At 40.5% G+C, this 24,966-nt stretch overlaps 1 pseudogene; it reads right to left on the bottom strand.

Annotated features, from left to right (window-relative positions):
• Positions 1–5,274: 5,274 nt before the first annotated feature.
• Positions 5,275–7,894, bottom strand: LOC143379989 (transcription factor Sp2 pseudogene; annotated as a pseudogene).
• Positions 7,895–24,966: the final 17,072 nt, after the last annotated feature.

A 24,966-nucleotide genomic window follows, 5' to 3' on the forward strand; every position in this document is an offset into this window, starting at 1 on the left:
ACTTTGTGGGTGAAAATATGTTATCAATGATTAATGTTGACCCAGAAACATTTGACCAAAGGACTTTAATTTAAGAGACTTTACAGAACAAATCTGAGATTAGAAATAGCTGATAAAATAGTTTCCAGGTTTCTCTCAATTATTAGGTCTTTCCTAATTTCAATAAGGAACATTCATTTGAAAATTCATCAATTTTTAAGGGAATTGGAAGATTTCTTCTCCTAAGACCTTGCATCTATTATGTGATTGTGATTCTTACCAATTTTTGCCTAGCCTCTTTAGATATGTCTTCATGTCTGCCTGATTTACTCCCTAATAAAATTGCCACCTCTTTAAGTGTCATTACTCAGAACTCTAGATTACTCTACCCTCCAAGTACATGACCAAACAAATATTTGTTTATGGATGGACTTAAAAATTCCCAGCACTCCCCAATTTATCTTTTGAACACCATCATTTTTTCCACAATATTCTGAAAACAAAACTCATTCACATTCCCAACGATTAAAAGGGTCTCCCTGTGCCCTAGGAACCAAAATTCCAAGAACATCTACAGGTTCCAAATTTACCCCTCCTGTAATGGAAAATCCAGTGCTGACCTCTCCTTGCTGAGGTGGCAGTTTCTAATTGCACAATATTGTGTTCCCTTCCAGGGCAGCAGGAGCCCAGACACTCTTCTCAGGTCTGTCTCCTCACTAGAAACATAGTCTGTTCATTTAGCAATGAAAGCTGTCAGCACAGCAAGCTGGCAAGAGAGAGAGCAGCATCTGTCCCTGGGCAGAAGCCCTTGGCAGAGCTATGACTTCAGGACCTGGGGAAACAGGTAGGACAGTGACTGTAAGTTGTCACTTCCCCAGTACTTGATCATTTGTAACTTATGTACTGGCAAATGACATACGCATTACTCTAAGAGGAAACAGACAGGAAGTATGGGAAAGAGGTAAGAACAGGAATGGTCTGTGGATCTCCAATGGCCCAAACCTTGAAGTGATGTTATTTTACCTCTTCAACCTTCCATTCAGCATTCACAAATAGACTGTGCAGCTGGGTGCCAGGAACTCAATGGCTAATGGGACATGATTCTTATCCTTGAAGGGCACGCAGTGAATGGGAAAGATAAAAATGTAAATAAGTGCTACAAAGTGTTTTAGACTTTATGGGGCTTGGGGAAGACAGACAAATAGGAATGGAATAAACTGTGGGTCTCCACAGTATCCACCTGCCTCTTTGCCCTAAGGTGCCAAATTTCCTAACCAAGGCAGCTCCTTAACTCATTGCAAGCTTCTTTTTATTCAGGGGGCAGTGAGTACTATGGATTGCCGTGTCCGGCTACGGGAGCCGAGTCCCAGCGAGGGACGGCGAGGTTAAGAAATACACAGGACACCAAGGTTCTTCATCCAGGAGGAAGCGTGCGCTTTTTTTTTATTGCCAAATTTGTTCCCCTTATATATCTTTTGAAACAGCTGGGGAAATGACTCAAAAGCGAGGAGGGAAGAGTAATAACTGCGTCCTTGGGTTACCATCATCGTCCCCTATCAGGAGGCTCCGAACAGGTCAAGATGTTCCCAGAGACATATGTGTCTGGGGCAGATAAACGGGAAACCGCAAACCTGCATCACGACCCTGTGAGCTGGCCACTTTGACATGCAGAACAAGGAACTGGGGGCTGGGCCCCGGGGGCCAGGGCGGGCCTGCTACCAGCAATGGATGGAACTCAAGAACACCTGACCACTGAGCCACAACCCCAGTCCTATTTTGTATTTTATTTTAGGGTCTTGCTGGGAGCCATTAGCCAAGTAGGTATGACAATTTCCTTGCCAGCATACCCCCATGTTGCTTAGTGGAAGGTGACCTTGCTCAAGGACCAGGGCGGATCCGAGTTTAGGGTGTTCCCGGTTTAGGATAATCCGAGTTTAGGGCGTTCCTGGTTTAGGAAGATTATTCCTGCAGGGAATAGGGCGTATCCTGCTGCCTGAGTTCCTCTTGAGTTCTTAGGGATTCAGACAGTATTTTTGGGAGACAGAAGCCCAGTGGAGAGGTGGATTTGGGCAGAGAACGTGGATTTCCCCAGAACGTGTTTGTAGACGGCCGGTGTGAGTTCGGGAATAAAGAATTGCTGTTTGAATCTACAAAGCTGTGAGTGACTCGTGATTTGTGCCCAGCCAGACTGTGGCAGGGTCTCACTGAGTTGCTTAATGCCTGGCTTTTTTGCTGAGGCTGACTTTGAATATGAGATCCTCCTGCTTCAGCCTCTAGAGCCACTGGGATTACAGGCACGGGTCACCGTGCCTGACACAAGCTTATTTTTTCTTCTTTTTTTATGATGAAGCTTTTTTTTTTTTTTTGTAGTTGTAGATGGGCAGCATGTCTTTATTTAATGTATTTATTTTTATGTGGTGCTGGGTATCAAATCCAGTGCCTCACATGTGCAAGGTAAGCGATCTGCCACTAAGCTATAGCCTCCGCCCACAAGCTTCTTTTTGAATTGAATAATGACTGAATTATTAGAAGACCTGGGTTCTAACACGAATATTTCTTTTTAAAATTTGATCTTGAGACAGAGTCTCACTAAGCTGCCCTTGACAGACCTCAAACTTGAGATCCTCCTGCCTCAGCCTTCTGAGTAGCTGGGATTACAGGCAGGCACCACTGCAACTGGCCTATCATGACAACTTCTGATGTTAACTTGCTGTGTGATCATGCGGCCCTCATTCCTTTTTCTAGCTCTCAAATATTTCATCTCAAAAATGAAGATAATTGTCTGTCCTTAATCCTCCTAGTGCTAATGATCAGAGCTCTGAAAAATGAAGATATTCTGTCTGAACAGGGTGAGGAAGGGGAAGGGAGGACAACATGGGTTTGAGGTAGAAAGTGAGAAAAGGGAAGAGCGTGTCATGATTGTAGGGCTATATGGAAATCCTGGGTCAACAGGGACATAAATATACTTAATAATTTTTAACAAATAAAAATACTATCTCAGTATTTTTCACTTTTAAAAACTCACAAATTACTTTATTGACAAGATGATTATTTGTATCACTACACATACAATGATACAGGAAAATATGAAAAGGATGGCAAATGTGTCCAGAAATATCATAAGCTAGATATAATCCATTACTGGTACTTTCATATACCTCTCTTTGACTACACATACATACACACACATGCAGATGAAACTATTGTACACATGATGTTCTTTAATCTTTTTTCACATTTGAAAAATATTGTGGCCTTTTTTTTTTTTTTTTTTTTTTGTACCAGAGATTGAACCCAGGGGTGCTTAACCACTGAGCCATATCCCCTTTTTATTTTTGAGATAGGGTCTCCCTAAATTACTTGGGGCTTTGCTAAATTGCTGATCCTGGCTTTGAACTTGCATCCTCCTGTCTTAGTCTCCTGAGCCACTGGGATTACAGGCATGTGTTATCACACCATCTGTGTACATATTTCATGCTAATATATCTAGACTATCATTTAATATAGGTGTTGAATTCCATTGATTGTGTTATTTCATAGATTGTATGTCACAATGTATTTAACCAGCTCTCTATCAATAAACATTTATTTATTTCCAATATGAAAACATGGAAATTAACATCCTTGCAAATATATCTTTAGAAAAGTGTATTTTTCCTTCCTTAGGATAATCTAAAGAACTAAAATTGTGGGATTACCTTTCCCCCAAGAAAGTAACTATTATGAAAAATTTTTGCTAATAATTCTCTCATTTTTCTTTGTAGTTTTCCCCACCTGTATTTATTCATAAATGCTCACATAGAAGTTTTAAAAAATTCTTATATAGGGAAAACTTATCTGTTCTTTATTTTATTTATTTATTTTTAATTAATTAATTAATTAATTATTTTGAGGCAGAGCACTATGTTGCCCAGACTGGTCTTCAGTGAGTCTCCTGCCTCAATCTCCCAAGTAACTGAGATCTGGGATTCTTAAGTACACCACCTGTGCCCAGCTCACTCTTTTGTGATTTATAACTTTTGTTTTTTTTTCTGAGAAATCTCTCTCATTGATATTTACATTCACTAAGTTTTCTTGTAGTTCAGTTTCAATATGTTTCTTTTAAGTATAAAAATAATCAGAATTTAGCCAGGTGCAGTTGTGCACACCTGTATTCCCAGTAATTCAACTCAGCAGGCTGAGGCAGGAGGATCAGGAGTTCAAAGCCAGCCTCAGCAAAGGCGAGGTGCCAAGCAACTCAGTGAGACCCTGTCTCTAAATAAAATACAAAATAGGGTTGGGGATGTGGCTCAGTACCCAAAAAAATAAAATAAAATAAAATACAAATAATTTTTATTTTTTGAGACAGGGTCTCACTAAGTTGCTTAGGGCCTTGCTAAGTTGCTGAGGCTGGCTTTGAACTTGTGATCCTCCTGCCTCAGCTTCCTGAGTCGCTGGGATTATAGATATGGGCCCCTGCACCCAGCTTGGATGAAGATGTTTTTATGTGAATCCAGATATGAGTTGAAATGTTGTGCCACTTAGGAAAGAGAATTGCTAGAGATAAAAAATCACGTGCTCATCATTGCCACAGTTTGGTATAATCAGAAAGCAGTCATGAGGGAGGGGACTTCCATGGAAAGTAAGAAGAGAGCAATTAAATAAAACTTCTTTAAAGCATACACAATATACAATGTTCATCATCCCAAGTAGAGAACATAAGGCAGCATTCTCCACAAGAAAAAATGAGGAATGGGGAGGGTTCATAGGTATTTGACTTTTCAAATAGGAAATTGGAGTGTCTGGAGGAGCACCCTGACAGGGCTGGGCAGTGGTGTGGAGGCACCTCCTGAGCCTCTGCAGAGGTGGGTGCCAATGGGGAGTTGGATGCAAGGCCTATGGGCATCCTTAGTGGTTGTGTTTGGGGGCAGAGAGGCATAGGAATTGGGGGTGGGCCAGGCAGGATGGGACTCCCACAGTGTTAGGGGTAGGGAGTGAGGGTGAGAGGGGAGCTCAGCTTTGCTCCTTGATGGAACAAAATGCATGTTTTTCCTTTGAAAATAAGGGTTCCCGTGCATTCTGGTTTAGAACGACTCATTGGGCATGGCCAGTGTCCATGGTCTAGACAGGATGGGAGCTAGTGATGAAAAGGGAAGGACCGGTTGGAGCCGGGGGGCTTAAAAGAAGGAGAGCATAGCGAGCAGAGTCCCTTCCTATGGGTCTGCAGCCACATATCAGGAGTAGGGCTAAAGGCAGCCATGGGCACCTGTCTGCCAGGGGCCCAGGCAGGACAGATAAAGGATTGCATCTTCTGTCTCAGTTGGCCTTATAAGTTCTTTGGGACAGGTGGATCTTGTAATGCTTGGTAAGGTGGTCACTTTTCATGAAGTTCTTCTGTCCCTGGGTGCACTCAAAAGTGTTTGTCTTCTGTGTGGATGAGAGTGTACCTCTGGAGTTTGTCTCTCCATGTGAACTTCTTTCCACAGAAGAACCATTTGCAGAGCAAGAGCAGCTTGCTGGTGTGCAGTTGCCCATGGGCCTGCAGCAGGGATGCCTTCAGAAAAGTCTTGCCACAGTCAGGGATATGGACACATGCTTTTTCTGGCCCTGTCTCCAGACCTCTTCTCCCCATCTTTGCAACTGGGACTCATGTAGGCCATACAGCACTTCTCTCCAGGTGGGGCATCTCTGGCCAGGACCTTCTCCATCTGCAGCTGGATCTGGTTGGGGCTTAGCCCACTGATGGTCAAGTTGTTTCCAGAAACATTCTGCACTTATAATTGCTGCTGTCTGACTAGTGTTGGTGATGGTGACAGCATGCCCTGGACTTGGACTTGGTTAATATTGATGGTCTGCATGGCTTGGGCAACTGCTGTGCTGTGTTCAGAATGATGACTCTCCCAACAGGCTCAATCTTTAGCAGGGGATGCTTTTTTTGGGAGAATTGAATCCAATTGTTTTCTGCTGGTCCCATTCAGCTAGAGAGCTTGGGGTACAGGGCTGCTACAGGTGGTTGCAGCTGTTGCTAAGAGGCTATCATGAACAAGAACTGACTGTACCTTTACCGGAAGGTGTGCAATTGGTGACCTGAGTAGGCGCTGACTCTGCAGCCTGAATCTGAAAATTCTGGGAGAGTTTTTGCCTGATGGTGGGAGGGCAATGGGTGCAGTCTGCACTCCCTGCAGAGTCTCTTGGAGGATCTGCACCATCTCCTGCTGCTCTGCCTTTGGGGGCACCATCTGGACCATAGCTGACTGCCTGCCTTCCCAGAGCTCTGAACAATCAGGTTGTTTTCTTCCTGGTGACGTTGTCTGCCCTGGTTTCAATCACGGTCTTGATTAACACCATCTCCATTTGCTCAGCCACAACCTCAGACAGTTGGGAGGCAGGAAGACTCTTCTTTCCTGGCTTTCCTGTTAGTCTAAGACAGTGACAGAAGGGGGAGGGGATCTTTTGGTAGAGGAGCTGAGTGATGGCCCCAGTGTCACTGGCATTCACAGGGTTGTTGATGGGCAGGGTGAGCATCATGTTACCATCCCTCTCTGTCAGCTTCACCAAGTTGGCCAGATTCTACACAGGGATGATGACTGTACTCAACTTTTGGATGGGGGTTGGCTTGATGAGGAACAGGCTTGTGACGGGACATCTAACAGGGTGGTGATGGCTTGATTTGTACCAGGGATGATCTGGATTTGGTTGGTGAGATTGGGCTGTACCTGGATAGCCTGGGATTTGCTCTCCTGAATCTGAGGGACTGCCTGGTACTAGATATTGGCATTTGGTCAGGTTCCTTTATTGATCATGGTGGGGTTCTGGATAACAAACACCAGCCGCTCTCCAGGAAGGAAGCACTAAGTTGTGACCTCTGAATCTGAGGCATATTTCCTTTGGAGAACAAGATGCCAAAGCTATTCTTGCCAGGACCGAAAGGGAGAGGGGCAGGTTTGACAGGGACCAGTTTTCTTGGCATGGGTTGGGGGAAGATGGGGAGGAGAAGGCCCTACAGAAGCTTCAAGAGCTGGAGGGACACTTTTGCTACATGTTGCAGCAAACAGGGTCAAGAGAGGGCTGGACCGTGGGCCTCTGGACTGCTCTGATGCTGAATGCCCTTAACGGTCCACCCCCCACCTGTTAGAGAATAAGGACTTTGGGTGATTTCCCCAACTTCACCCTCTTTCAGCAGGAAGCAGCTTGGAGATATCATAGCCCATTTTTCAATAGAAATGAAATATAGAAATTGACAGTGGGGAAATGTAACAGTGGTCCATCTTATGCTTTAAATATAGCCTTTGCTGCTCTGCCACTGCTACTTATTTTTTAAGTGGACACACTTTTTTTTCTTTCTCTTCCCTGCTCCTCCCTAATCTCTCCCCCTCCCTCATCTCAAGGCAACAGGATTATCTTTCTTCCTAACCCTAGGCAGAGTTATCTGTCCTTGAGTATATACCCACCATAGGGAGGAAGTAATCCAGACTTTGGGGATGGTACCAGAAGATCTTGGGAAGGACTGTCTCCCAAATTAAAAAGTGAATTACAACTCCAGAGAACCCGTGGAATGTAGCCTTTTTTTTTTTTTTAAAGGAGAGAGAGAGAGAGAGAAAGAGAGAGAATTTTTTAATATTTATTTTTCAGTTCTCGAACCCGGGCCGCACACATGCCAGGCGAGCGCGCTACCACTTGAGCCACATCCCCAGCCCCTGAAATGTAGCCTTTGAATCACCTCTTTAATAGTCCCCATTCCTGCTGATGGGCAGAATCACAGCCTCTGGGACAGGAGTCCCCTGTGTTTCTCCTTTGCTAGCAAAGCAATAAATCTCCTTTTTACTTTTTCTCAAAGGGGGGTGGGGTAGGGGAATGGCTGGGAGTCCTGGTTAGTGGCAACTTGGAGCTTCAGGTTGTCCCTGGGATTGACAGCAGAAGTGTCATCTGTGTTCATTGTGGGTGACTAATTATAACATCTTCCTCCCTGGCCTCTTCCACCACTGAAAGCCTCTCTTTGTGGCTGAGTGTTAGTGCTTGGCTAGTATGTAAGTTCTCAGCACTTCCAAAACAACACAAAAACTCAACTATATTTCTTAAGAGGGATAATACAGGGTTAGGGTTGTAGCTCTGTGAGTCACTGGGTTCGATCCTCAGCACCACATAAAGATAAATAGATAAAATAAGGATATTGTATCCATCTAGAACTAAAAAATATTTTTTTAAAGAAAGAGGGACAATACAACCCATTTTTACTGTTCCTGTATAAAAAGATATGGTTCTGAAAATGTAATCCAGTCGTTAAGAACAGTATAGCAATCTCCACAGCCTCAGCCAAGTCTTACTGAAACTAAGGAAGGGTCAAAGAGAACCAGACTTCTCTTTTCCCAGAAAAGCAGATTGGGCACAACCTGTTATCCAAGGGAAGGAAAAGGAAGTAATGGCACTCTGAATAATACTGTGAAGCTCCTAGAGTGCTGGAGATGAAATTAAGAAATGTCCTTTTCTCTAAATTATGAGTCTTATGTATGTCTCACTTAAAAGTTCATTATTTTGGTCACTTGTTTATTTATTCAAGAACATTTATTGAGTGACCCCTGTGTGTTATGTACTGAGAATGGATCTCAGTCTCCATTTGTCCCATTGGCCAGAAACACAACCATATGCAGTGGCCCTGGGCAAGGAGCAAATCACTCTGAAGGTGACTTTGGAGCAAATATCTGAAGGAAGAGCCAACCTCATGGCTAACTGGAGTAGAACATTCTAAGGAGAGAGAATAGCAAGTACAAAGGTCCTGAGATAGACATATTTGAGGAAATAATAATAATAATAAAACTCTTGTGGCTATAATGAAGTGAAGGAGAATAGTGCGTAATGAGGTAAAAATGCTAAGAGGGAATGTAGACGGTGTAGTGTCTTGTAGGCCATTGCAAGAACTTTGGCTTTACTTTGAATGAGATAAATTGACTTCATTTTAAAGAGATTTCTTCTCCTGGCTAGGAATAAACTGCAGTAGGAGTAAGTAAGACCAGAAAGGCAAGAAACAATATTTTGGATTGTTCTGGATCAAAATGGCAGCAGAAAAGGCAGTGAGAAGTGAGTCGGTTCTCATATTTTCAAGCAGAACTGATAGGATTTTGCTACCAAATTGGAAGTAAGAGATGATTGAGAGGAGTCCAAAATGACCCCAGTAATTCTGGCCTGGGAGATTGGAAAAATGAAGTTTGCCCATTTACTGAGACTGGGGAAGATATCTCAGTGGGAGGAGAAAGTGTGCGGAAAAGATCAGCATTTGGATTTTAGACCTGTTAAGTTTGAGTCATACAAATGGAGAAGGGCAGTTAATTAGATTTATAAGTCTGGATTCCAGAAAAGAGAAACAGCTGGAGACATGATTATAGGAGTTTGAAGCACATGGATGGGACCAAAACCCATGGGACTAGAAGATATCCCAAGGGAATGAGTGTAGCTGGAGAAGTGGAAAGAGCCCTTTTGGCCTTCTTGCTAAACTATGCGGAGCTCATTCCTGCTTTAGGGACTTTGCCAAGAATATTCTTCCTCTAGACATTCCCAAGGCTTGCTCCCTCACTTCAATCACATCTCCCTCAAATCAAAATATCTCCTTGACCACCCCATCTAAATAGCATCCCTTCTCCTTATACCCATCAATCATTCTGTGTCCTCTACTTTCTTTTATTTTTCTTCATAGCATTTCCAATTTCCTAAAATCACACCTTCATTTGTTTACTTATTTATAATTTATCTTTTCCATAAGATTGGAACTTTCTTTTCTTCTTCTTCTTTTTTTTAAATATATATGTTTTAACCAGGTGATGGCCATGCCTGTAACCCCAGCTACTTATCAAGTTTAAGGCCAGCCTCAGCAGCAACTTAGCCAGATTCTATATCAAAATAAGTTTTTAAAGGGCTGGGGATGTAACTCTGTAGTAGAGTGCCTAAGGATTCAATATTGCCCTAGTACAAGAGAGAAGGAAAAGGGAAAGGAAAGAAAGAAGGAAGGAAGAATATATACATAAACACACACACACACACACACACACACACACACACATACATTTTAGGAGTTTGGGTTTTCCAAGAAGCAGACCTGAGAAAAAAATTTGCATGTGAGTGTTTATATGGAATATGATCATAGGAGATACCAGTAAGAAAATAGGGAAGTGAGACAGATAAGTCAGTCAATAAAGGATAACTTGTCAAGCAAGTTATCATTGTAATTAAGTAGGGCTCTGTCCTGCAGGAAAACACTGGACCTGAAAAAATGTACTGTGAGGGGTATCATTGCTGAGATATCAGTAAAAAAAAATGGTTCCCTCTCTGAATCTGTGGTTTTCCTTTCTGTGGTTTTAGTTACCAGTGGTTAACTGTGGTTCAAAACCAATAAATGGAAAATTTTAGAAAAAATTAATTTGTAAGTTTAAAATTTTTCATTGTTTTTAATAGCATGAAATCTCACTCCATCCTGCCTGGAATGTGATTACAGCTTACTCTGTATATCCACTTGCCCACCACTTAGTAACTGTCTTGCCTATCTGATTGACTATAAAGATATTGGATTGCTTGTGTTCAAGTAACTATTATTTTACTTAATGATGGCTCCAAAGCACAAAAGTAGTGATACTGGTAATTTATTACAATATATTGTTATAATTATTCTATTTTACTATCATTGTTTATCACTTACTGCACCTGATTTATAAATTAAAAGTTATCATAGGTAAGCATGTGTAGGAAAAGAACACAATATGTAGAGGGTTTGCTATTATCCATGATTTTAGGAATCCACTGGGGGTCTTGGAATATTTCTCACATATAAAGGGTAGTACTGTGCTAACTCCTATTGGTCACCAATTGAGGGTTGTTTTTAGGGTGTATTAATTCTTTCCTGATGAGTCAACTTGCTCAAAGGCAGGCCATGTTCTGGCTGCTGAAGAGGGTCAACAGACAAAGGGATGCAGATACTGGTAAAGTGGGATGGAGTGCAGTACAATGGTAAGGAACAAAGGTATATGGGTGGAGGCACAACACTATCACCTACATCATTCTATCTCCAGTACTTAGAACTATGCCTGGTATGTAGTAGGTTACTCAATAAATCCATGCACCTTTCGATGAACATTGTTCACATGAATCTTATAGGTGTTTTCTGGAGGGAAAACCATATTTGGTACTCAGCTCTTAAGTTCTCCTGACCTACATGGTAATTTTCTATAATTTTCCCAATCCTTAGCAGAGTTAAATACCACACACGTGGGCAAACTTGTTTGGTGGAGATGTGGACAACAAAATGAAGGAGCAGAATCTGTGGGAGACACATGTCCAGGAATCCCAGGCAGAGATTAAGAGCAGAGTAGAGTGGAGGAGACGGGCCGGACTAGAGCTGGGAGGAGCACAAGCAGAGCAGCCAACTCAGAGGGAAATAGCATCGGATGGAGTTTGGAAGAACTTCTGCTTTTCCAATAGCTACTATGTGAAGCTAACTCTTGGATGACTGTTCAGGAGGGAATTTTTTCCCTCCCTGATTTGAAAAGGCACCCATATATCAAACATTAAATTCCAGTGTATCCTTGCACCTATTTCTGAATTCTACTCTGAGGGGATTGTTCTGTCAGTTCTTCTGACATTTCAGAAACACAGTTTAACTTCTTTTCAAGTCATCTGTTTTGTTTTGGTTTTTTTTCCTGCTTGAAAGCTTATAAGATTATTTCCTCTGTATTTATGTTTGCCTATGTCTTCCTTTGGGAAGCGACCCTCAGCTGTGCATGTGTGCATGTGTGAGTGTGTCGGGGGAATGGCTAGGGATTGAACCGAGAGGCTTGTACACGTTAGGCAAGGGCTCTACCTCTGAGTGACATCCCTAGCTCCCATTCAGAGGCTGACATAAATGGTGTTGTAGCTTTTCCCTTGTTCACTGGAGCATTTGCACTTGGAACTCTGAAGTGCCACATGAGAAATCTTTCTACCCCAAGGCCATCAGGCTACAAGGAAATCAAGCCACCACAGAGACGCTTACTTGGGTGCTGTGGTCAGTACAAATCTCACTATCTGAAGACACCTCCAAGGAAGGCTCTGGATATCAAATAGAAGAGACAAACCATCCCTCCTATACCCTTTCCAAAACTCTGATCCATAGAATCCATGAGTCTTATAAAATGGTTGTTGATTCACACGACTCAGCTTGAACAGTTTGTTACCCAGTCAACAAGGATAGCTGAAACACCTTGTGGAGTGTGGGCTTCTTGAAGGATATGGGGACTCACCAAAGTGTTCCTTGCTATGGAATAACCATGAAATTCAACAGTAGTGAAGAGCAAAAGCATCAGGGCTGCCCAACTCCAGGGGCTCCCAATAATATAGGAGACAAAAATACCCATGGTTGCTAGAGTTGTGTTGAGTGGCCACCGTGGTTGCTGTGGGTGAACTGTCAGCAGCCCAAACCAGGAGAATGGGAACAAATAACAAGGCTAGTGCAATAATCCAGGCAGAAAGGGGAGGGCCTGAGCTAAGATAGCAGAAGTGTAGAGGGAAAAAGGATAGATCTCAGAAAGTTTTAGAGGTTATCTAGCAGAATCATGAGGCATGTCAAAGAAATCTGGAATGACTCCCAAGTGTCTTCTCACAAAAGATGGTGCTATAATTGCCCAGGTCAGAGACCAGAGGAAGAAGGACCAATCTGAAGGGAGAGATGATAGGTGGAGGATTTGGACGTGTTGAATTTGAGGTGCCTAGGACATATGACAGAGAGTTGGACTGTAAATAATATGTTGGGTTTTAACAGTATATATTTAATAATTAAAGTCATGGAAGTGAATGGTGTGGAAGACCGAGAAGATGTAGAAGGAGAAGAAGGATGTGCCTAAGACCAAACACTGGGGAATGAAGATGTTCAAGGGACAGGCAAGGGAGAGGATCCCCATAAAGACTTTTCTGAAAACAAATTATTGCATAGGTGGTAAAAGACAGAAAGCATCTGGTGTCAGAGTAACCAAGAGAGGAGAGAATTTTAATAAACAAGATAATGGTTAATAATATCGCATATCTCAAAGAGCAAGGAGAATGAGGACTAAAAAGTGGCCATTGAATCTGATCATTATAAGGTCACTGGTGACTTTAGAGAGAGCAGTTTCTGTGGAGTGGTGGGAATAATGAACAACGGGCAGTAGACAAGGACTTACTGCAGAGTCAAAAGAAACATGAGTTCTCTAACCAGGCAGGGAAAGAGAAAAGAGCATTGAAATCTGAAATGGCAAGGAGAGGAGTCAGAAGGGGTGGGTGAGTGGGCTGACTTAGGCCTTTGTCAATTATACTGTAGGCCTTTGTCCCTGGGAGAGGCTGGGTGGTGCAGTGGTTAGGAGCCACCCTTCTGGCATTTGTGTTTAACTTCACCACTACTAACTAGCTGTGTAAACTTGGGAAAGTTACTTAGGGTTTGACTTTAGTTTCCACATCTGTGAAGGATAATTGTAACCACATCTTAGGTGTTTGTGAGTGCTTAGACTAGCACAAACAAAGAACCCAGTAAATGTTAGTGATTAATATTAGTTTTCTTGGGCTGGGGATGTGGCTCAAGTGGTAGCGTGCTCGCCTGGCATGTGTGCAGCCCGGGTTCAATCCTCAGCACCACATACAAACAAAGATGTTGTGTCTGCTGAAAACTAAAAAATAAATATTAAAATTTCTCTCTTTTAAAAAAAATATTAGTTTTCTCATCAGATCATCAGTGCATTTGTGAACTCTGGATTTTTCTCTCCGTGATAGCTACTGCTTTTGCTTTAGAAAACTGATTTTCAGGGTGTTATCTGGGGACCTCTGGGACTCTCAAAACTCTTTCCGAGGGCTTGGGATATCAAAACTACTTTCCTAATAGAACATGATTTGCCCTTTTCACTTCCATTCTCTCACAAATGCATAGTGCTGTTTTCCAGACTCAATGTGATGTGTGATATTGTAACAGATTGATGCAGAAACAAATATGAAAATTTAGTTGTTATTAAGGCAAATATAGAAGAGACTTTAAAAATGTTAAAGAATGCCACTCTTCTCAGCTGTTTGTTGTGTTTTGGAAGCTATAAGTATAGCTTATAGCTTATTTTTCATAAAAACGTGTTATTTATGTTAATATAAAATGTATTTATTTTTGTTACTTTAGATGAATGCAGACTAAATATTTAAACACTTATCTGTTTTAATTTCTAACATAGTAGATTTCCAAAAGATTTTATTCACATAAACAAAAACTCTTAGAGGTGATAATAATTTTTAAGAGCACAAAGGGAGACTAATGCCAAAACATTTGAGAATCATTGCTCTAGAGACAATTGAAATCAGATCAGGATGTGTTAACTAGTTTGTACTCTATTCTCTGGACACATAAACTCGCTTGTTTTCCCCTAAAAAAATGATTTTGTTCACAGCTCTGAATCTTTGCTGTGCTGTTCCCTCAGTTTGGAATGTTTTCATTTACTTGCCTGCCAAACTGTGGCATATCCTTTAAGACACCTATATCCCAAATTTCATTGGCGTCTGGTGATTTAGGACCTCAGCTTCCCTTCTTGGAAGCTGCACAGAATCAAGAACGCTTATGCTCTGTTATGATCTCTTTCTTGTTGTTCACTCATCATACCAAACACGGTGATAACTATGTTCCAATCTGAGCAGAAGTGGGAGAACAACCCTCTTCCCAATTCTTTTTCCAACTTTGTCACCTGGGACCCCATGCAACTTTTCTTGTTCACTGAATCTCACAAACCTGCCACTTTTGTTTTTGCATATAAGTTCCTTTCTATTAGAGTCAGACAGTCTAGGCCTGTGAGAAACACAGGCTCCCCATCCCTACATCTTTTTGACTCCTCAGGGGTTCAAGAACTAAAAATATTTTTAATTTACAATAGAAGCACTTCTGTCAGATTCCAAGCCTTACTTTATGTTCATTTGGGAATCCCCTGTCATTATCATCATCATCATCATCTTTCTTATATACATTCCAATTCCCACACTATGTCTGCAAGGGACATGTTTTCTTATTGTATTAGTTATCTATTGCTAGTTAACAAATGACCCCCCAAAACTTGGTGGCTTTAAATAATATTTATTGTCTCAGTTCCTGGAATCTGGGCTGACTTGGCTAGGTCTTCTCCTTCAAGTTCGCTTATGGATGATGATCAAGGTGCCAGCTGGGGCTATGGCATCTCAACGCAGGACTAGGGAAGGATTTGCTTCCCAGTTGTTGGCAGGATTCAGTTCCTCATTGACTATTGGCTGCTACAGAGGGCTTTGTAAATAGCAGCTTGTTTCATCAAAGCATGTAAACTAAGAAGGCAATAGAGTAAATCTGGTAAGATGGAAGTCATTCTTATCATGGAAGTGACAGCCCAATGCTTTTGCAGTGTCTCTGGTCTCCAACTTATGATGATTCCTCTTGCAATTTGACTTTGCAGTGGGGGTGAAAGTGATACTCATTGGACAGAAATCGCACTTTAAATTTTGAATTTTGATCTTTTCCTGGGGTGGGGATATGCAGTAGGATCTTTCCTTGCTATGCTGACAGTGACATCTGGCTGCTGATCTGTCAGGCACCCAACAAGAGATACAACCCATCTTCTACAGGGTACTGTGATGTTCAGTGGCTTAGGTGTATTATAAGCACTTTCAACTATTTTAAACTTATGTTGGATTTAATCAGGACATATCTTGTCTTAAATTGAAGAGCATCTATATTCTATTTGCTAGAAGCAAGTCACTAGGTCCAGGTCACATTCAAGGCAAGAAGATTACACAAAGCATGAATGCCAGAATCACTGAGAACTACCTTGAGAGACACCTTCCACACTCCTTTTCCTTGACAGTGAAACTAAAACTCATTGAGGTTTAGTAATTTAAATTGAGTCACTCAGCTAATAAATGGTAGAGTTAGGTTTGATTTTAAGTCTTTCTAACCCTAAAGCCCACCCTTCTTACACTGTATTTTCACTGTGGCTATCTCACCATTCAACTGCAGCCTTAAAAAGGGCAAGAGGAGCTTATGTGCTATAGTGATAAAAATGTTGGGCCATGCATGGTAGCTCACACCTGAAATCCCAGCCACTCCAGAGGCTGTGGCAGGAGGATCGCAAGTTCAAAGCCAGCCTGAGACCCTAAGCAACTTAGTGAGATCCTGTCTCGAAATAAAAAATAAAAAGGGCTGAAAATGTGGCCCAGTGGTTAAGTGCTCCTGGGTTCAATCCCTGATACCAAAAAAAAAAATTGATAGGTGGATGAATTAGGGAATCAATTAAAATAGTCCATATTTTGGAACTGTGCATAAGAAAATTGCTAAACCAGGGCTGGAGCTGGGGCTCAGCAGTAGCACATTTGCCTGGCATGTGTGAGGCACTGGGTTTGATTCTCAGCACCATATATGAATAAATAAAAAAGGTCTAAAACAACTAAAAATATTTAAAAAAGAAAAAGCAAATTGCTAAACCAGGTTTCAAAATAAGAAGCCAGGATGTAAAACAGACCATGGGTCAAACTAAGAGAAGGAAGCAGAGGGGCAACCCAGATACACTGTTGACCCCATGGAGTTCTTCAGATTTTCTTTCCTTCTGTGTGAACATGGTCTTTCTCTCTTGGGTTAGCAAAGACAGTTCTTGTGTATTGCCAGAATTCAAACAGTAAAATTGCTAAGGATGCTCAAAAGGCATTCTGAATAAAGTTATATCAATATCCATACAAAACCCATTCAGCCTATGTATTTATGTGTATTTGACCCAAAAGTCCTAACCATGATGCTAAAGAGCAGGGGATAATAGCAGCCAAACAATACTAAAAGAGATAGAAAGACCAAAATTCTAATGCAAATGTGGATGTTCCCTTACCTCATAATAACTGAATTATTCATATATAATCAAATATTGCCTGTAAAAATAACACTTCTAATAAACATTTTTGTATTGGTGGAAACTTACAGTATACATTTCAACACACATTTTATCTAATTAGATCTGTAGTTCCTACTTTTTATGGGAGCTCTGTAAGAGATTTATAGATAGAAAGTTATACTATAGGAAGGGGATTGGCTTCCACCATTTTTATCAGTTAAATGAGAGCTCACTGAGAAATAGATGCTGGAACCAACATTTTCTTTTATCTACTTCTTTCTTCTAATGAGAATTCTTTTTTTTCCCTGGCCAGATCTTGTATAAAGTGTGACTCTGAAGAACTAAGCAAAAGCAATAACCATGTGGTCCCTAATAAGAAAGGGAGACCCAGGTGCAGTGGTGCATGCCTGTAATCCCAGTGACTTGGAGGTTGAGGCAGGAGGATAGTAGGTTCAAGGCCAGCCTCAGCAACTTAGCAAGGCCCTGACCAACTTAGTGAGACCCTAACTCAAATAAAAAATGAAAAAAGTTGGGGATGTGACTCAGTGGTTAAGTGCCCCTGGGTTCAATTCCCGGTTAAAAAGAAAAAAAAAAAGCTACCCAGTCAAGAAGTTCATATTATGTGATCATGATGTCTCCATTTAGGGCTAGACAGAAAGTATCAGCCCACCTTACACAGCCTTCATCAAAAGAATCCTATCTGAGAGAGAATGAGATTAATAAAACTCCTGAAAACATATTTTGTAACTTTCTAGTTACTAGATCAGTACAGTGTAATAACCTACCCTAGAGAATAGTCACCTAACTGGGATCCTAAGTTTCGTTGTTTTTCTAAAACATCCCTAGGTATGAGCAGAATGGCTACCTGGGCAATCTTTCCATGCCCTGGATAACTAGAGATGTGTATTTAGTGGCTGAGCTATGAGGCTTAACTTCCAGACTATCATTCTAATTTCTGTTAATTCAATAAGAAAACTTAAGAGAAAGTTATCAGTCAGGACCTATGTCACCAGAAAATCCTGCACTTTGGAAAAACATGTAAATACATATCCAAGATTCTCTAAACTTGCTGATATTACAGTATTTAGGAGTTGTAATTTCTGCACTTTTTTAAGTGCTCAGAATCAGATCTAGGGCCTCACACATGCTAGGCAAGTGCTCTACCACTGAGCTATACCCCCAGCCAAGGAGTTACTTTTTAGAAGTTCAGTCTTTAGAAGGGTAGGGTTGAAGATGACTACCTCTGGAGGTCACAGCATTACACAAATGATGGTTTTCATGATGGTGAAGCTGTGCATTTGATTTTTTTTTTCAGTTATCAAAGAGGAATTTTGTTTTTCTGAAATTTTTGATTCCATGCCCAGGATGTTACTGTTTATAGGCTTAGATAGGTCATTTGCTGTTGTCAGGTGGCATTTGCAATTGTTGAGCAAGACTCCTTTAGCCATAAAACCATGCTAACCTCTCCGGGACATTCATTCCTCAACTCTTTGCTGACAGTACACAAGTTATCATATAGCCTGCATGGGGTGGTGAGGTACAGTTCTATTTTCAGTTCACCCTCTGGCTTGCTCTATAACCTTGGGAAAATCACTTCTAGGCCCTGTGCCACAGACCTGCTGTCTGTAAATTAGGGCTGATTATAACCTTCCTCCGGCCAAGTCAGTGGAATTCATGAATCCTGAAGTCCAAGCAAGTAAGAATTTCAAATGCTGGTGGAGACTATCATTTTTTTTTCTTTCTTTTTTTTAAATTTTTATTGTTGGTTGTTCAAAACATTACATAGTTCTTGACATATCATATTTCACACTTTGATTCAAGTGGGTTATGAACTCCCATTTTTACCCCGTATACAGATTGCAGAATCACATCGGTTACACATCCACTGATTTACATATTGCCATACTAGTGTCTGTTGTATTCTGCTGCCTTTCCTATCCTCTACTATCCCCCATCCCCTCCCCTCCCCTCTCCTCCCATCTTCTCTCTCTACCCCATCTACTGTAATTCATTTCTCCCCCTTGTTTTTTTTTTCCCTTTCCCCTCACTTCCTCTTGTATGTAATTTTGTATAACCCTGAGGGTCTCCTTCCATTTCCATGCAATTTCCCTTCTCTCTCCCTTTCCCTCCCACCTCTCATCTCTATTTAATGTTAATCTTCTTCTCATGCGCTTCCTCCCTACTCTGTTCTTAGTTACTCTCCTTATATCAAAGAAGACATTTGGCATTTGTTTTTTAGGGATTGGCTAGCTTCACTTAGCATAATCTGCTCTAATGCCATCCATTTCCCTACAAATTCTATGATTTTGTCATTTTTTAATGCAGAGTAATACTCCATTGTGTATAAATGCCACATTTTTTAAATCCATTCGTCTATTGAAGGGCATCTAGGTTGGTTCCACAGTCTTGCTATTGTGAATTGTGCTGCTATGAACATCGATGTAGCAGTGTCCCTGTAGTATGCTCTTTTTAGGTCTTTAGGGAATAGACCGAGAAGGGGAATAGCTGGGTCAAATGGTGGTTCCATTCCCAGCTTTCCAAGAAATCTCCATACTGCTTTCCAAATTGGCCGTGGAGACTATCATATACATTCATTATTTTGAACTTTTTTGTACAGTTCAACCTTCTTGAACATTTGATTCTATTTTTGCTGTAATAACACATCAACACGGAACACATTAAAATGATTTACCCCAAATTGGATGGCTTAACTATACTCTTTCCAACTTTACTACTCAGAGATGGGAATAAATTTTTTTCCATCTCGTTTACTCGTTTCCATTTCTCCCAGCCATTATCCAGGGTCCACTGAACATGACATCCAAGGGATCTCACTTGTGGCAGGGGCTTACCCAGGCTTCATTCATTCTATCTTCATTAGTGGATGAAAATCAGTATCACTTAAAAATTCATAAACATAAGCCTCTCCTAAACTTAAAACACCTACATTTACACAATGTTATCTTCTTATCTTTATGTAAGGCAAATGTCAGCTAGACTTTCTCTTCCTTTTGCAGTCGAAATGAGTTCATCCTAAATAGCCATCAGGGTGGCCACACCCCTTCTCAAGATCACCAGTCTTCCCTGAGGTGCTTGTCTCTTCCAGTCTTTCAACCCCGAAGCCGCAGCTTTGTGTGACCTTTTCACTTCCAACTGCTTCAACTTCAGCCTCTTCCTCAGTTTCTTTTTTTTTCTTTTTCTTTTATTTTATTTTACTTTTTATTGGTTATTCAAAACATTACAAAGATTGCAGAATCACATAGGTTACACATCCACATTTTTACATAATACCATAATAGTAACTGTTGTATTCTGCTACCCTCTTCCTCAGTTTCTACAAAACTCCATTCACACAAAGCTTCAGTGAAATTTTAAGATTTGGGGAAGTAACTTCCAATTTACATGTCACACCCTGCTTTGCTTAAAACTCTATTTCCCCAAATTATCACCAGAGGTTTCCCATTAGCCCTTTAGTCAATGCATAACCAGCCTTGTCCTTGTCCCCTTGGCTTGTCTTTCCTATCCCCTCCTTGCTTGGCCTATCTCTTTTCAACACTCTATCTTCCTCTCTCTCCAGGCAAAAGATAAATTCCTCTCATATTCTCATGCAACACAGTTTTTCTTGTGTTGCTAGGGCTGCTGCTCATAATCAATATTTTCATGGTCTCAATTGACACCCAAAACAAATTATGAGTGTATTTTTCCAAAAAGAACAGTTTTCTGCCCCTGAGGAATCCTGGTACTATTTATTTACTGAATTTCTTCCTAATGATACTCAATAGTGCATGCTTACTTATGCATAATTGTAAGCATTTACAAACTAATTTGTATTCTACTTTTCTCATGTTATTTCACATGTATTTCCCCATTTATTAGTGTAACCCATTTTTGCTACTTTAATGTGTACCCTCCCAATAATTAGGTATCCTAGTAGTTTCCAGTTTTATTTTGTTTTTCATTATAAATAGTGTTGCTGGGGTTGGGGATGTGGCTCAAGTGGTAGCGTGCTCACCTGGCATGCATGAGGCCCTGGGTCGATCCTCAGCATCACATAAAAATAAAATAAAGATATTGTGTCCACCTAAAAAAACTTTAAAAAAGTCAATATTAAAAAAATAGTGTTGCCATAAATAATGAATGAAAATTGATTTTCTAATTTGTATTATTTTGAGGGACTGTATTGTATTCCATATGTAGATGATTGGATGAAAAGAAATGATTTCATAGATCTTGTACTTTGCTACAGCACTCTTGAAAATAGTTATTCTGTGAAACAATTTTATCAATTTATGGATTTAGCCATTTTTCCTAGCTCTATCAAGATTCTCTTTTGTAATTTTCAACTAGCATTGCAGCAAAGTCAATAATTTTTCCAAGATTTACTTTCTTGTATGGACTATTTGCTTATATACTTTAACTCTTATCCAGTGAAGTCTGGGTATTCATTTTGTTTTAATTGAGATATAATTCATGTATACACAATTCCTCCATTATTATATACTTCAATGAATTTGAGTCTATTCACAGAGTTGTGTGACTATCACCACAATTTTAGAACATTTTAACACCCTCAAAGAAATTCTGTGCCCAAGCATCAATCTGGCCCCCAATTCCCAGCTCTGTGCAACCACTAATCTCCTTTTATGTTTCTATAGATTGACCTCTTGTCTATTTCATAGAAATGGAATTATATAGTATGTGATCCTTACTGACTGGCTTATTTGACTTATTTGACTTAGCATAATGTTCTCAAGGTTCATTCATTTGTAGCATATCAGTACTTTGTTCCTTTTTATTGCAGAATAGTATTCCATTATATAGAATGGATATATATCTACATAATGATTATATCCCATTGCTTTATCCATTCATCAGTTGATAATCTTATAAGTTGTCACCACTTTTTGTCCATTATGAAACACATTGCTATGAATATTCAGTTTTTGTATGGGCACAATTCACTTCTCTTTAGTATGTGTGCAAGAATGCAATTGTTTGGTGTTATGGTTTAGATTTGAGATATCCCCCAAAAGCTCATGAGTAAGACATTGCAAGGAAATTTAAAGGTGAAATGATTGGGTTATGAGAGCTTTAACCTAATCATTGCATTAATTCACTGATAGGGATTAACCATAGGCAGGTAGGGTGTGATTGGAGGAGGTGGGTCACTGGAGGTGTGCCTCTGGGGTATATATTTTGTACCTAGTAAGCCTAGCTTAGTCTCTCTCTGCTTCCTGATTGGCATGTCCTGAGCTGCTTTCCTATGCCACACCCTTCTTCTCTGATGTTGTACCTCATCTTGGGCCCAGAGCAATGGGGTTGGTCCTTTATGGCTGACACCTCTGAAACTGTGAGCCCCAAATAAACTTTTTCTCTGCTTTATGTTATTCTTGTCAGTTCCTTTGGTCATAGCAATGAAAAACCTGACTGAAACAATGGATCAGATTATAACTCTTTGTTTAACTGTATGAATAACTACTGGTTCCAAAGTGGCTGTACTATTTTATTTTTCCAACAGCAGTTTCTCTACATCCTTTCTGTATTAGTATTTTAGGGATACCAAAACAAAATACCCTAGACTTGGAGTCTCAAACACCAGAAATTTCTTTTCTTATAGTTCTAGAGACTATAAGTTCAAGATCAAGGTGTTAGCAGGTTTGGTTTATCCTAAGATCTTCTTGGCTTACCAATGGATGTCTTTACCCTGGGCCGCTGGGCTGCTGGGCTGCTGTCTGTGTGCACATACCTCCTACAAGGACACCAGGATTAGGGCCTCAAATAGGGTCACACTTATGACCTCATTTAACCTTTATTACTGCTCTAAAGGGCCTATCACCAAATACATTCATATTGGGCACTAAAGTTTCCACATATGAATTGTAGGGGATGCAATTTGGTCCATGACACTCACAAACATTCGTTATTATCTTTTTGATTGTATATATTACATGTGATATATATTGTTATTATCTTTTTTCTATATAAATATGTATTGAATTATATATAATCAAAGTACATATAAAAACATATATGCCTTTTTTATAATATCCATCTTGAAGTGGATATTATGAAGTGGAATCTCATTGTGGTTTTGATTTTCACTTCTAATGTTAAGTATCTTTTCATGTGCTTATTGGCCTTTGTATTGTAAGGGTAAAATTTCTAAGCTGCTTCTAAGCTGCAAAGCCTGAGTTAAAGTGAAGGACCAGGTATTGTTAAGTTCCTCTGGTACACCCAGAACCTGAAATTCCTGAGGCAGTTAAGACAACTGCCCTACTGGCCATTTAGCTGATTAATAGCCTAGAGCCCTGTGCAGCTTGTCACGTAGGCATACAGGGCCCGAACAATCAGTTCGAATGTGTACCCCGCTTAGGAGTGACCAATCACCCCCACCCAATCTGTTCCCGCCAATGAATGTGCTAATCATGTCTCAGAGTTGTTGTTCAATTTTCCCCGCGCCTCATGATGGTTTGTTCTGATGTATGCAAAGCCTCCCCCCCCAAAAAAAAGTGTACTTAAGCATTGCTCAACCCCTGCTCTAGGCTCTTGGCTGCTCTCCCTTCTTGAGTTAGCCGGAAGCCCCAGTGCACTGGAATGGAATGGATCCCCAATAAATCCCCTTCTGCAATTGCATGAGCTGTCTCTTGGTGGTCTCTTCCTCTGACGTTTCGCTGGACCCTTACAGTATATCATCTTTGGAGAACTATTTATTAATATCCTTTACCCTAATTTATTTCTTTGTCATAACATATATTATTCCTATTGTGTATTATCTGCATTATTGAATAACATATAGATATAAAACATACTAGGAGCAGTCACAGGAGAATTTTTCTAAATCTTTTTATCTAAAGAAAGATTAGAAACATTTAAAAATCGGGGCTGGGGATGTGGCTCAAGTGATAGCTCGCTTGCCTGGCATGCTTGCGGCAGGGGTTCGATCCTCAGCACCACATACAAAGATGTTGTGTCTGCGGAGAACTAAAATAAACATTTTTTTTTTTAAAAATTCTCTCTCTCTTAAAAAAAAAGAAAGATTTAAAAATCAATTAAAATGTGTTTATATGAAAAATAAAAAAATCATTGCAAAAAATACCATAAACACAGCCAAAAGACAGGTGGGTAAAAGATAAACTATTTATGGTGGATTAATTTACATATACGAAAATATTCAACAGCTTTCAAAAAGACCAACTAAATAGAAAAACAGACAAAGGGTATGAGCAGACCATTCACAGAAAAGGAAATTCAAAAGTTAAGTTTGATAGCATGCTATATAGAGAAATGTGTTGAAACAGGCACTCTGAGACATTGCCATGGGAACATAACCTGAAACAAACTGATGAAGAGGAATTTGGGAACATTCATCAGAATTTTAAACGTCCCCACCTTAAGGTCTAGCATTTAACACCCAGATATTTACTCTAAACATACGTAGGCTCATATGCCAAGTCGCTATAGATAGGAGTATTGACGGTATTGCAATACTTACTGACTGCAGTGTTGTTTGTGTTGGGAAAAGTATAACGGCAGCCGCACCCCAGAAAAAAAACCCAACATGGCGCCTACGGACCTTCTCTTCCTACTTTCCCCTTTTTTTCCACTGGCACTAAAAGTTCCCGCCGGCGCCAATTTTAAATCTCGCTGCCGGGGAACTTTAGCGCCAATAAGAACTAATTCCTGGGCTCTGCAGCTGATATCTGGAAGAACTTGCCGATAAACGGGTGGCCTGCCATTTATCTAAGCCCTGCCATCTCTCCTTAGATCTATATAAGCACACAGCCTTTTGCAATAAAATTGGAATTCTCCCCGGCGAGTTGTCTTGCGTGGAGGATTCTTTCAGTTTGTAATAGCAAAAGTATAGTAACAAGTAGAAATAATTTGATGAAATACTAGGCCATCAATATAATGAATGAAAGGCATGGAGATACATTGTGCGTACATAAAAGAAAAGTGGAAAACTGTATGTGTGTGTGGCGGGGGACTGATTGGGGGAGAAGAATTGTGTATGTGTGTGTGTATTTTTAACGGAGACTGTCTTTGAAGGAACATGCAAGAAATTTAATGGTAGCTTAAAAGATTTCCAATCTGGGTGGGGGGCAATAGGCAGAGGCAGCAGAGGATGAAAACGCATTTCATTGAATAGATT

Source organism: Callospermophilus lateralis, chromosome 14 (assembly GCF_048772815.1).
Source record: "Callospermophilus lateralis isolate mCalLat2 chromosome 14, mCalLat2.hap1, whole genome shotgun sequence".
Lineage (NCBI taxonomy): Eukaryota > Metazoa > Chordata > Mammalia > Rodentia > Sciuridae > Callospermophilus > Callospermophilus lateralis.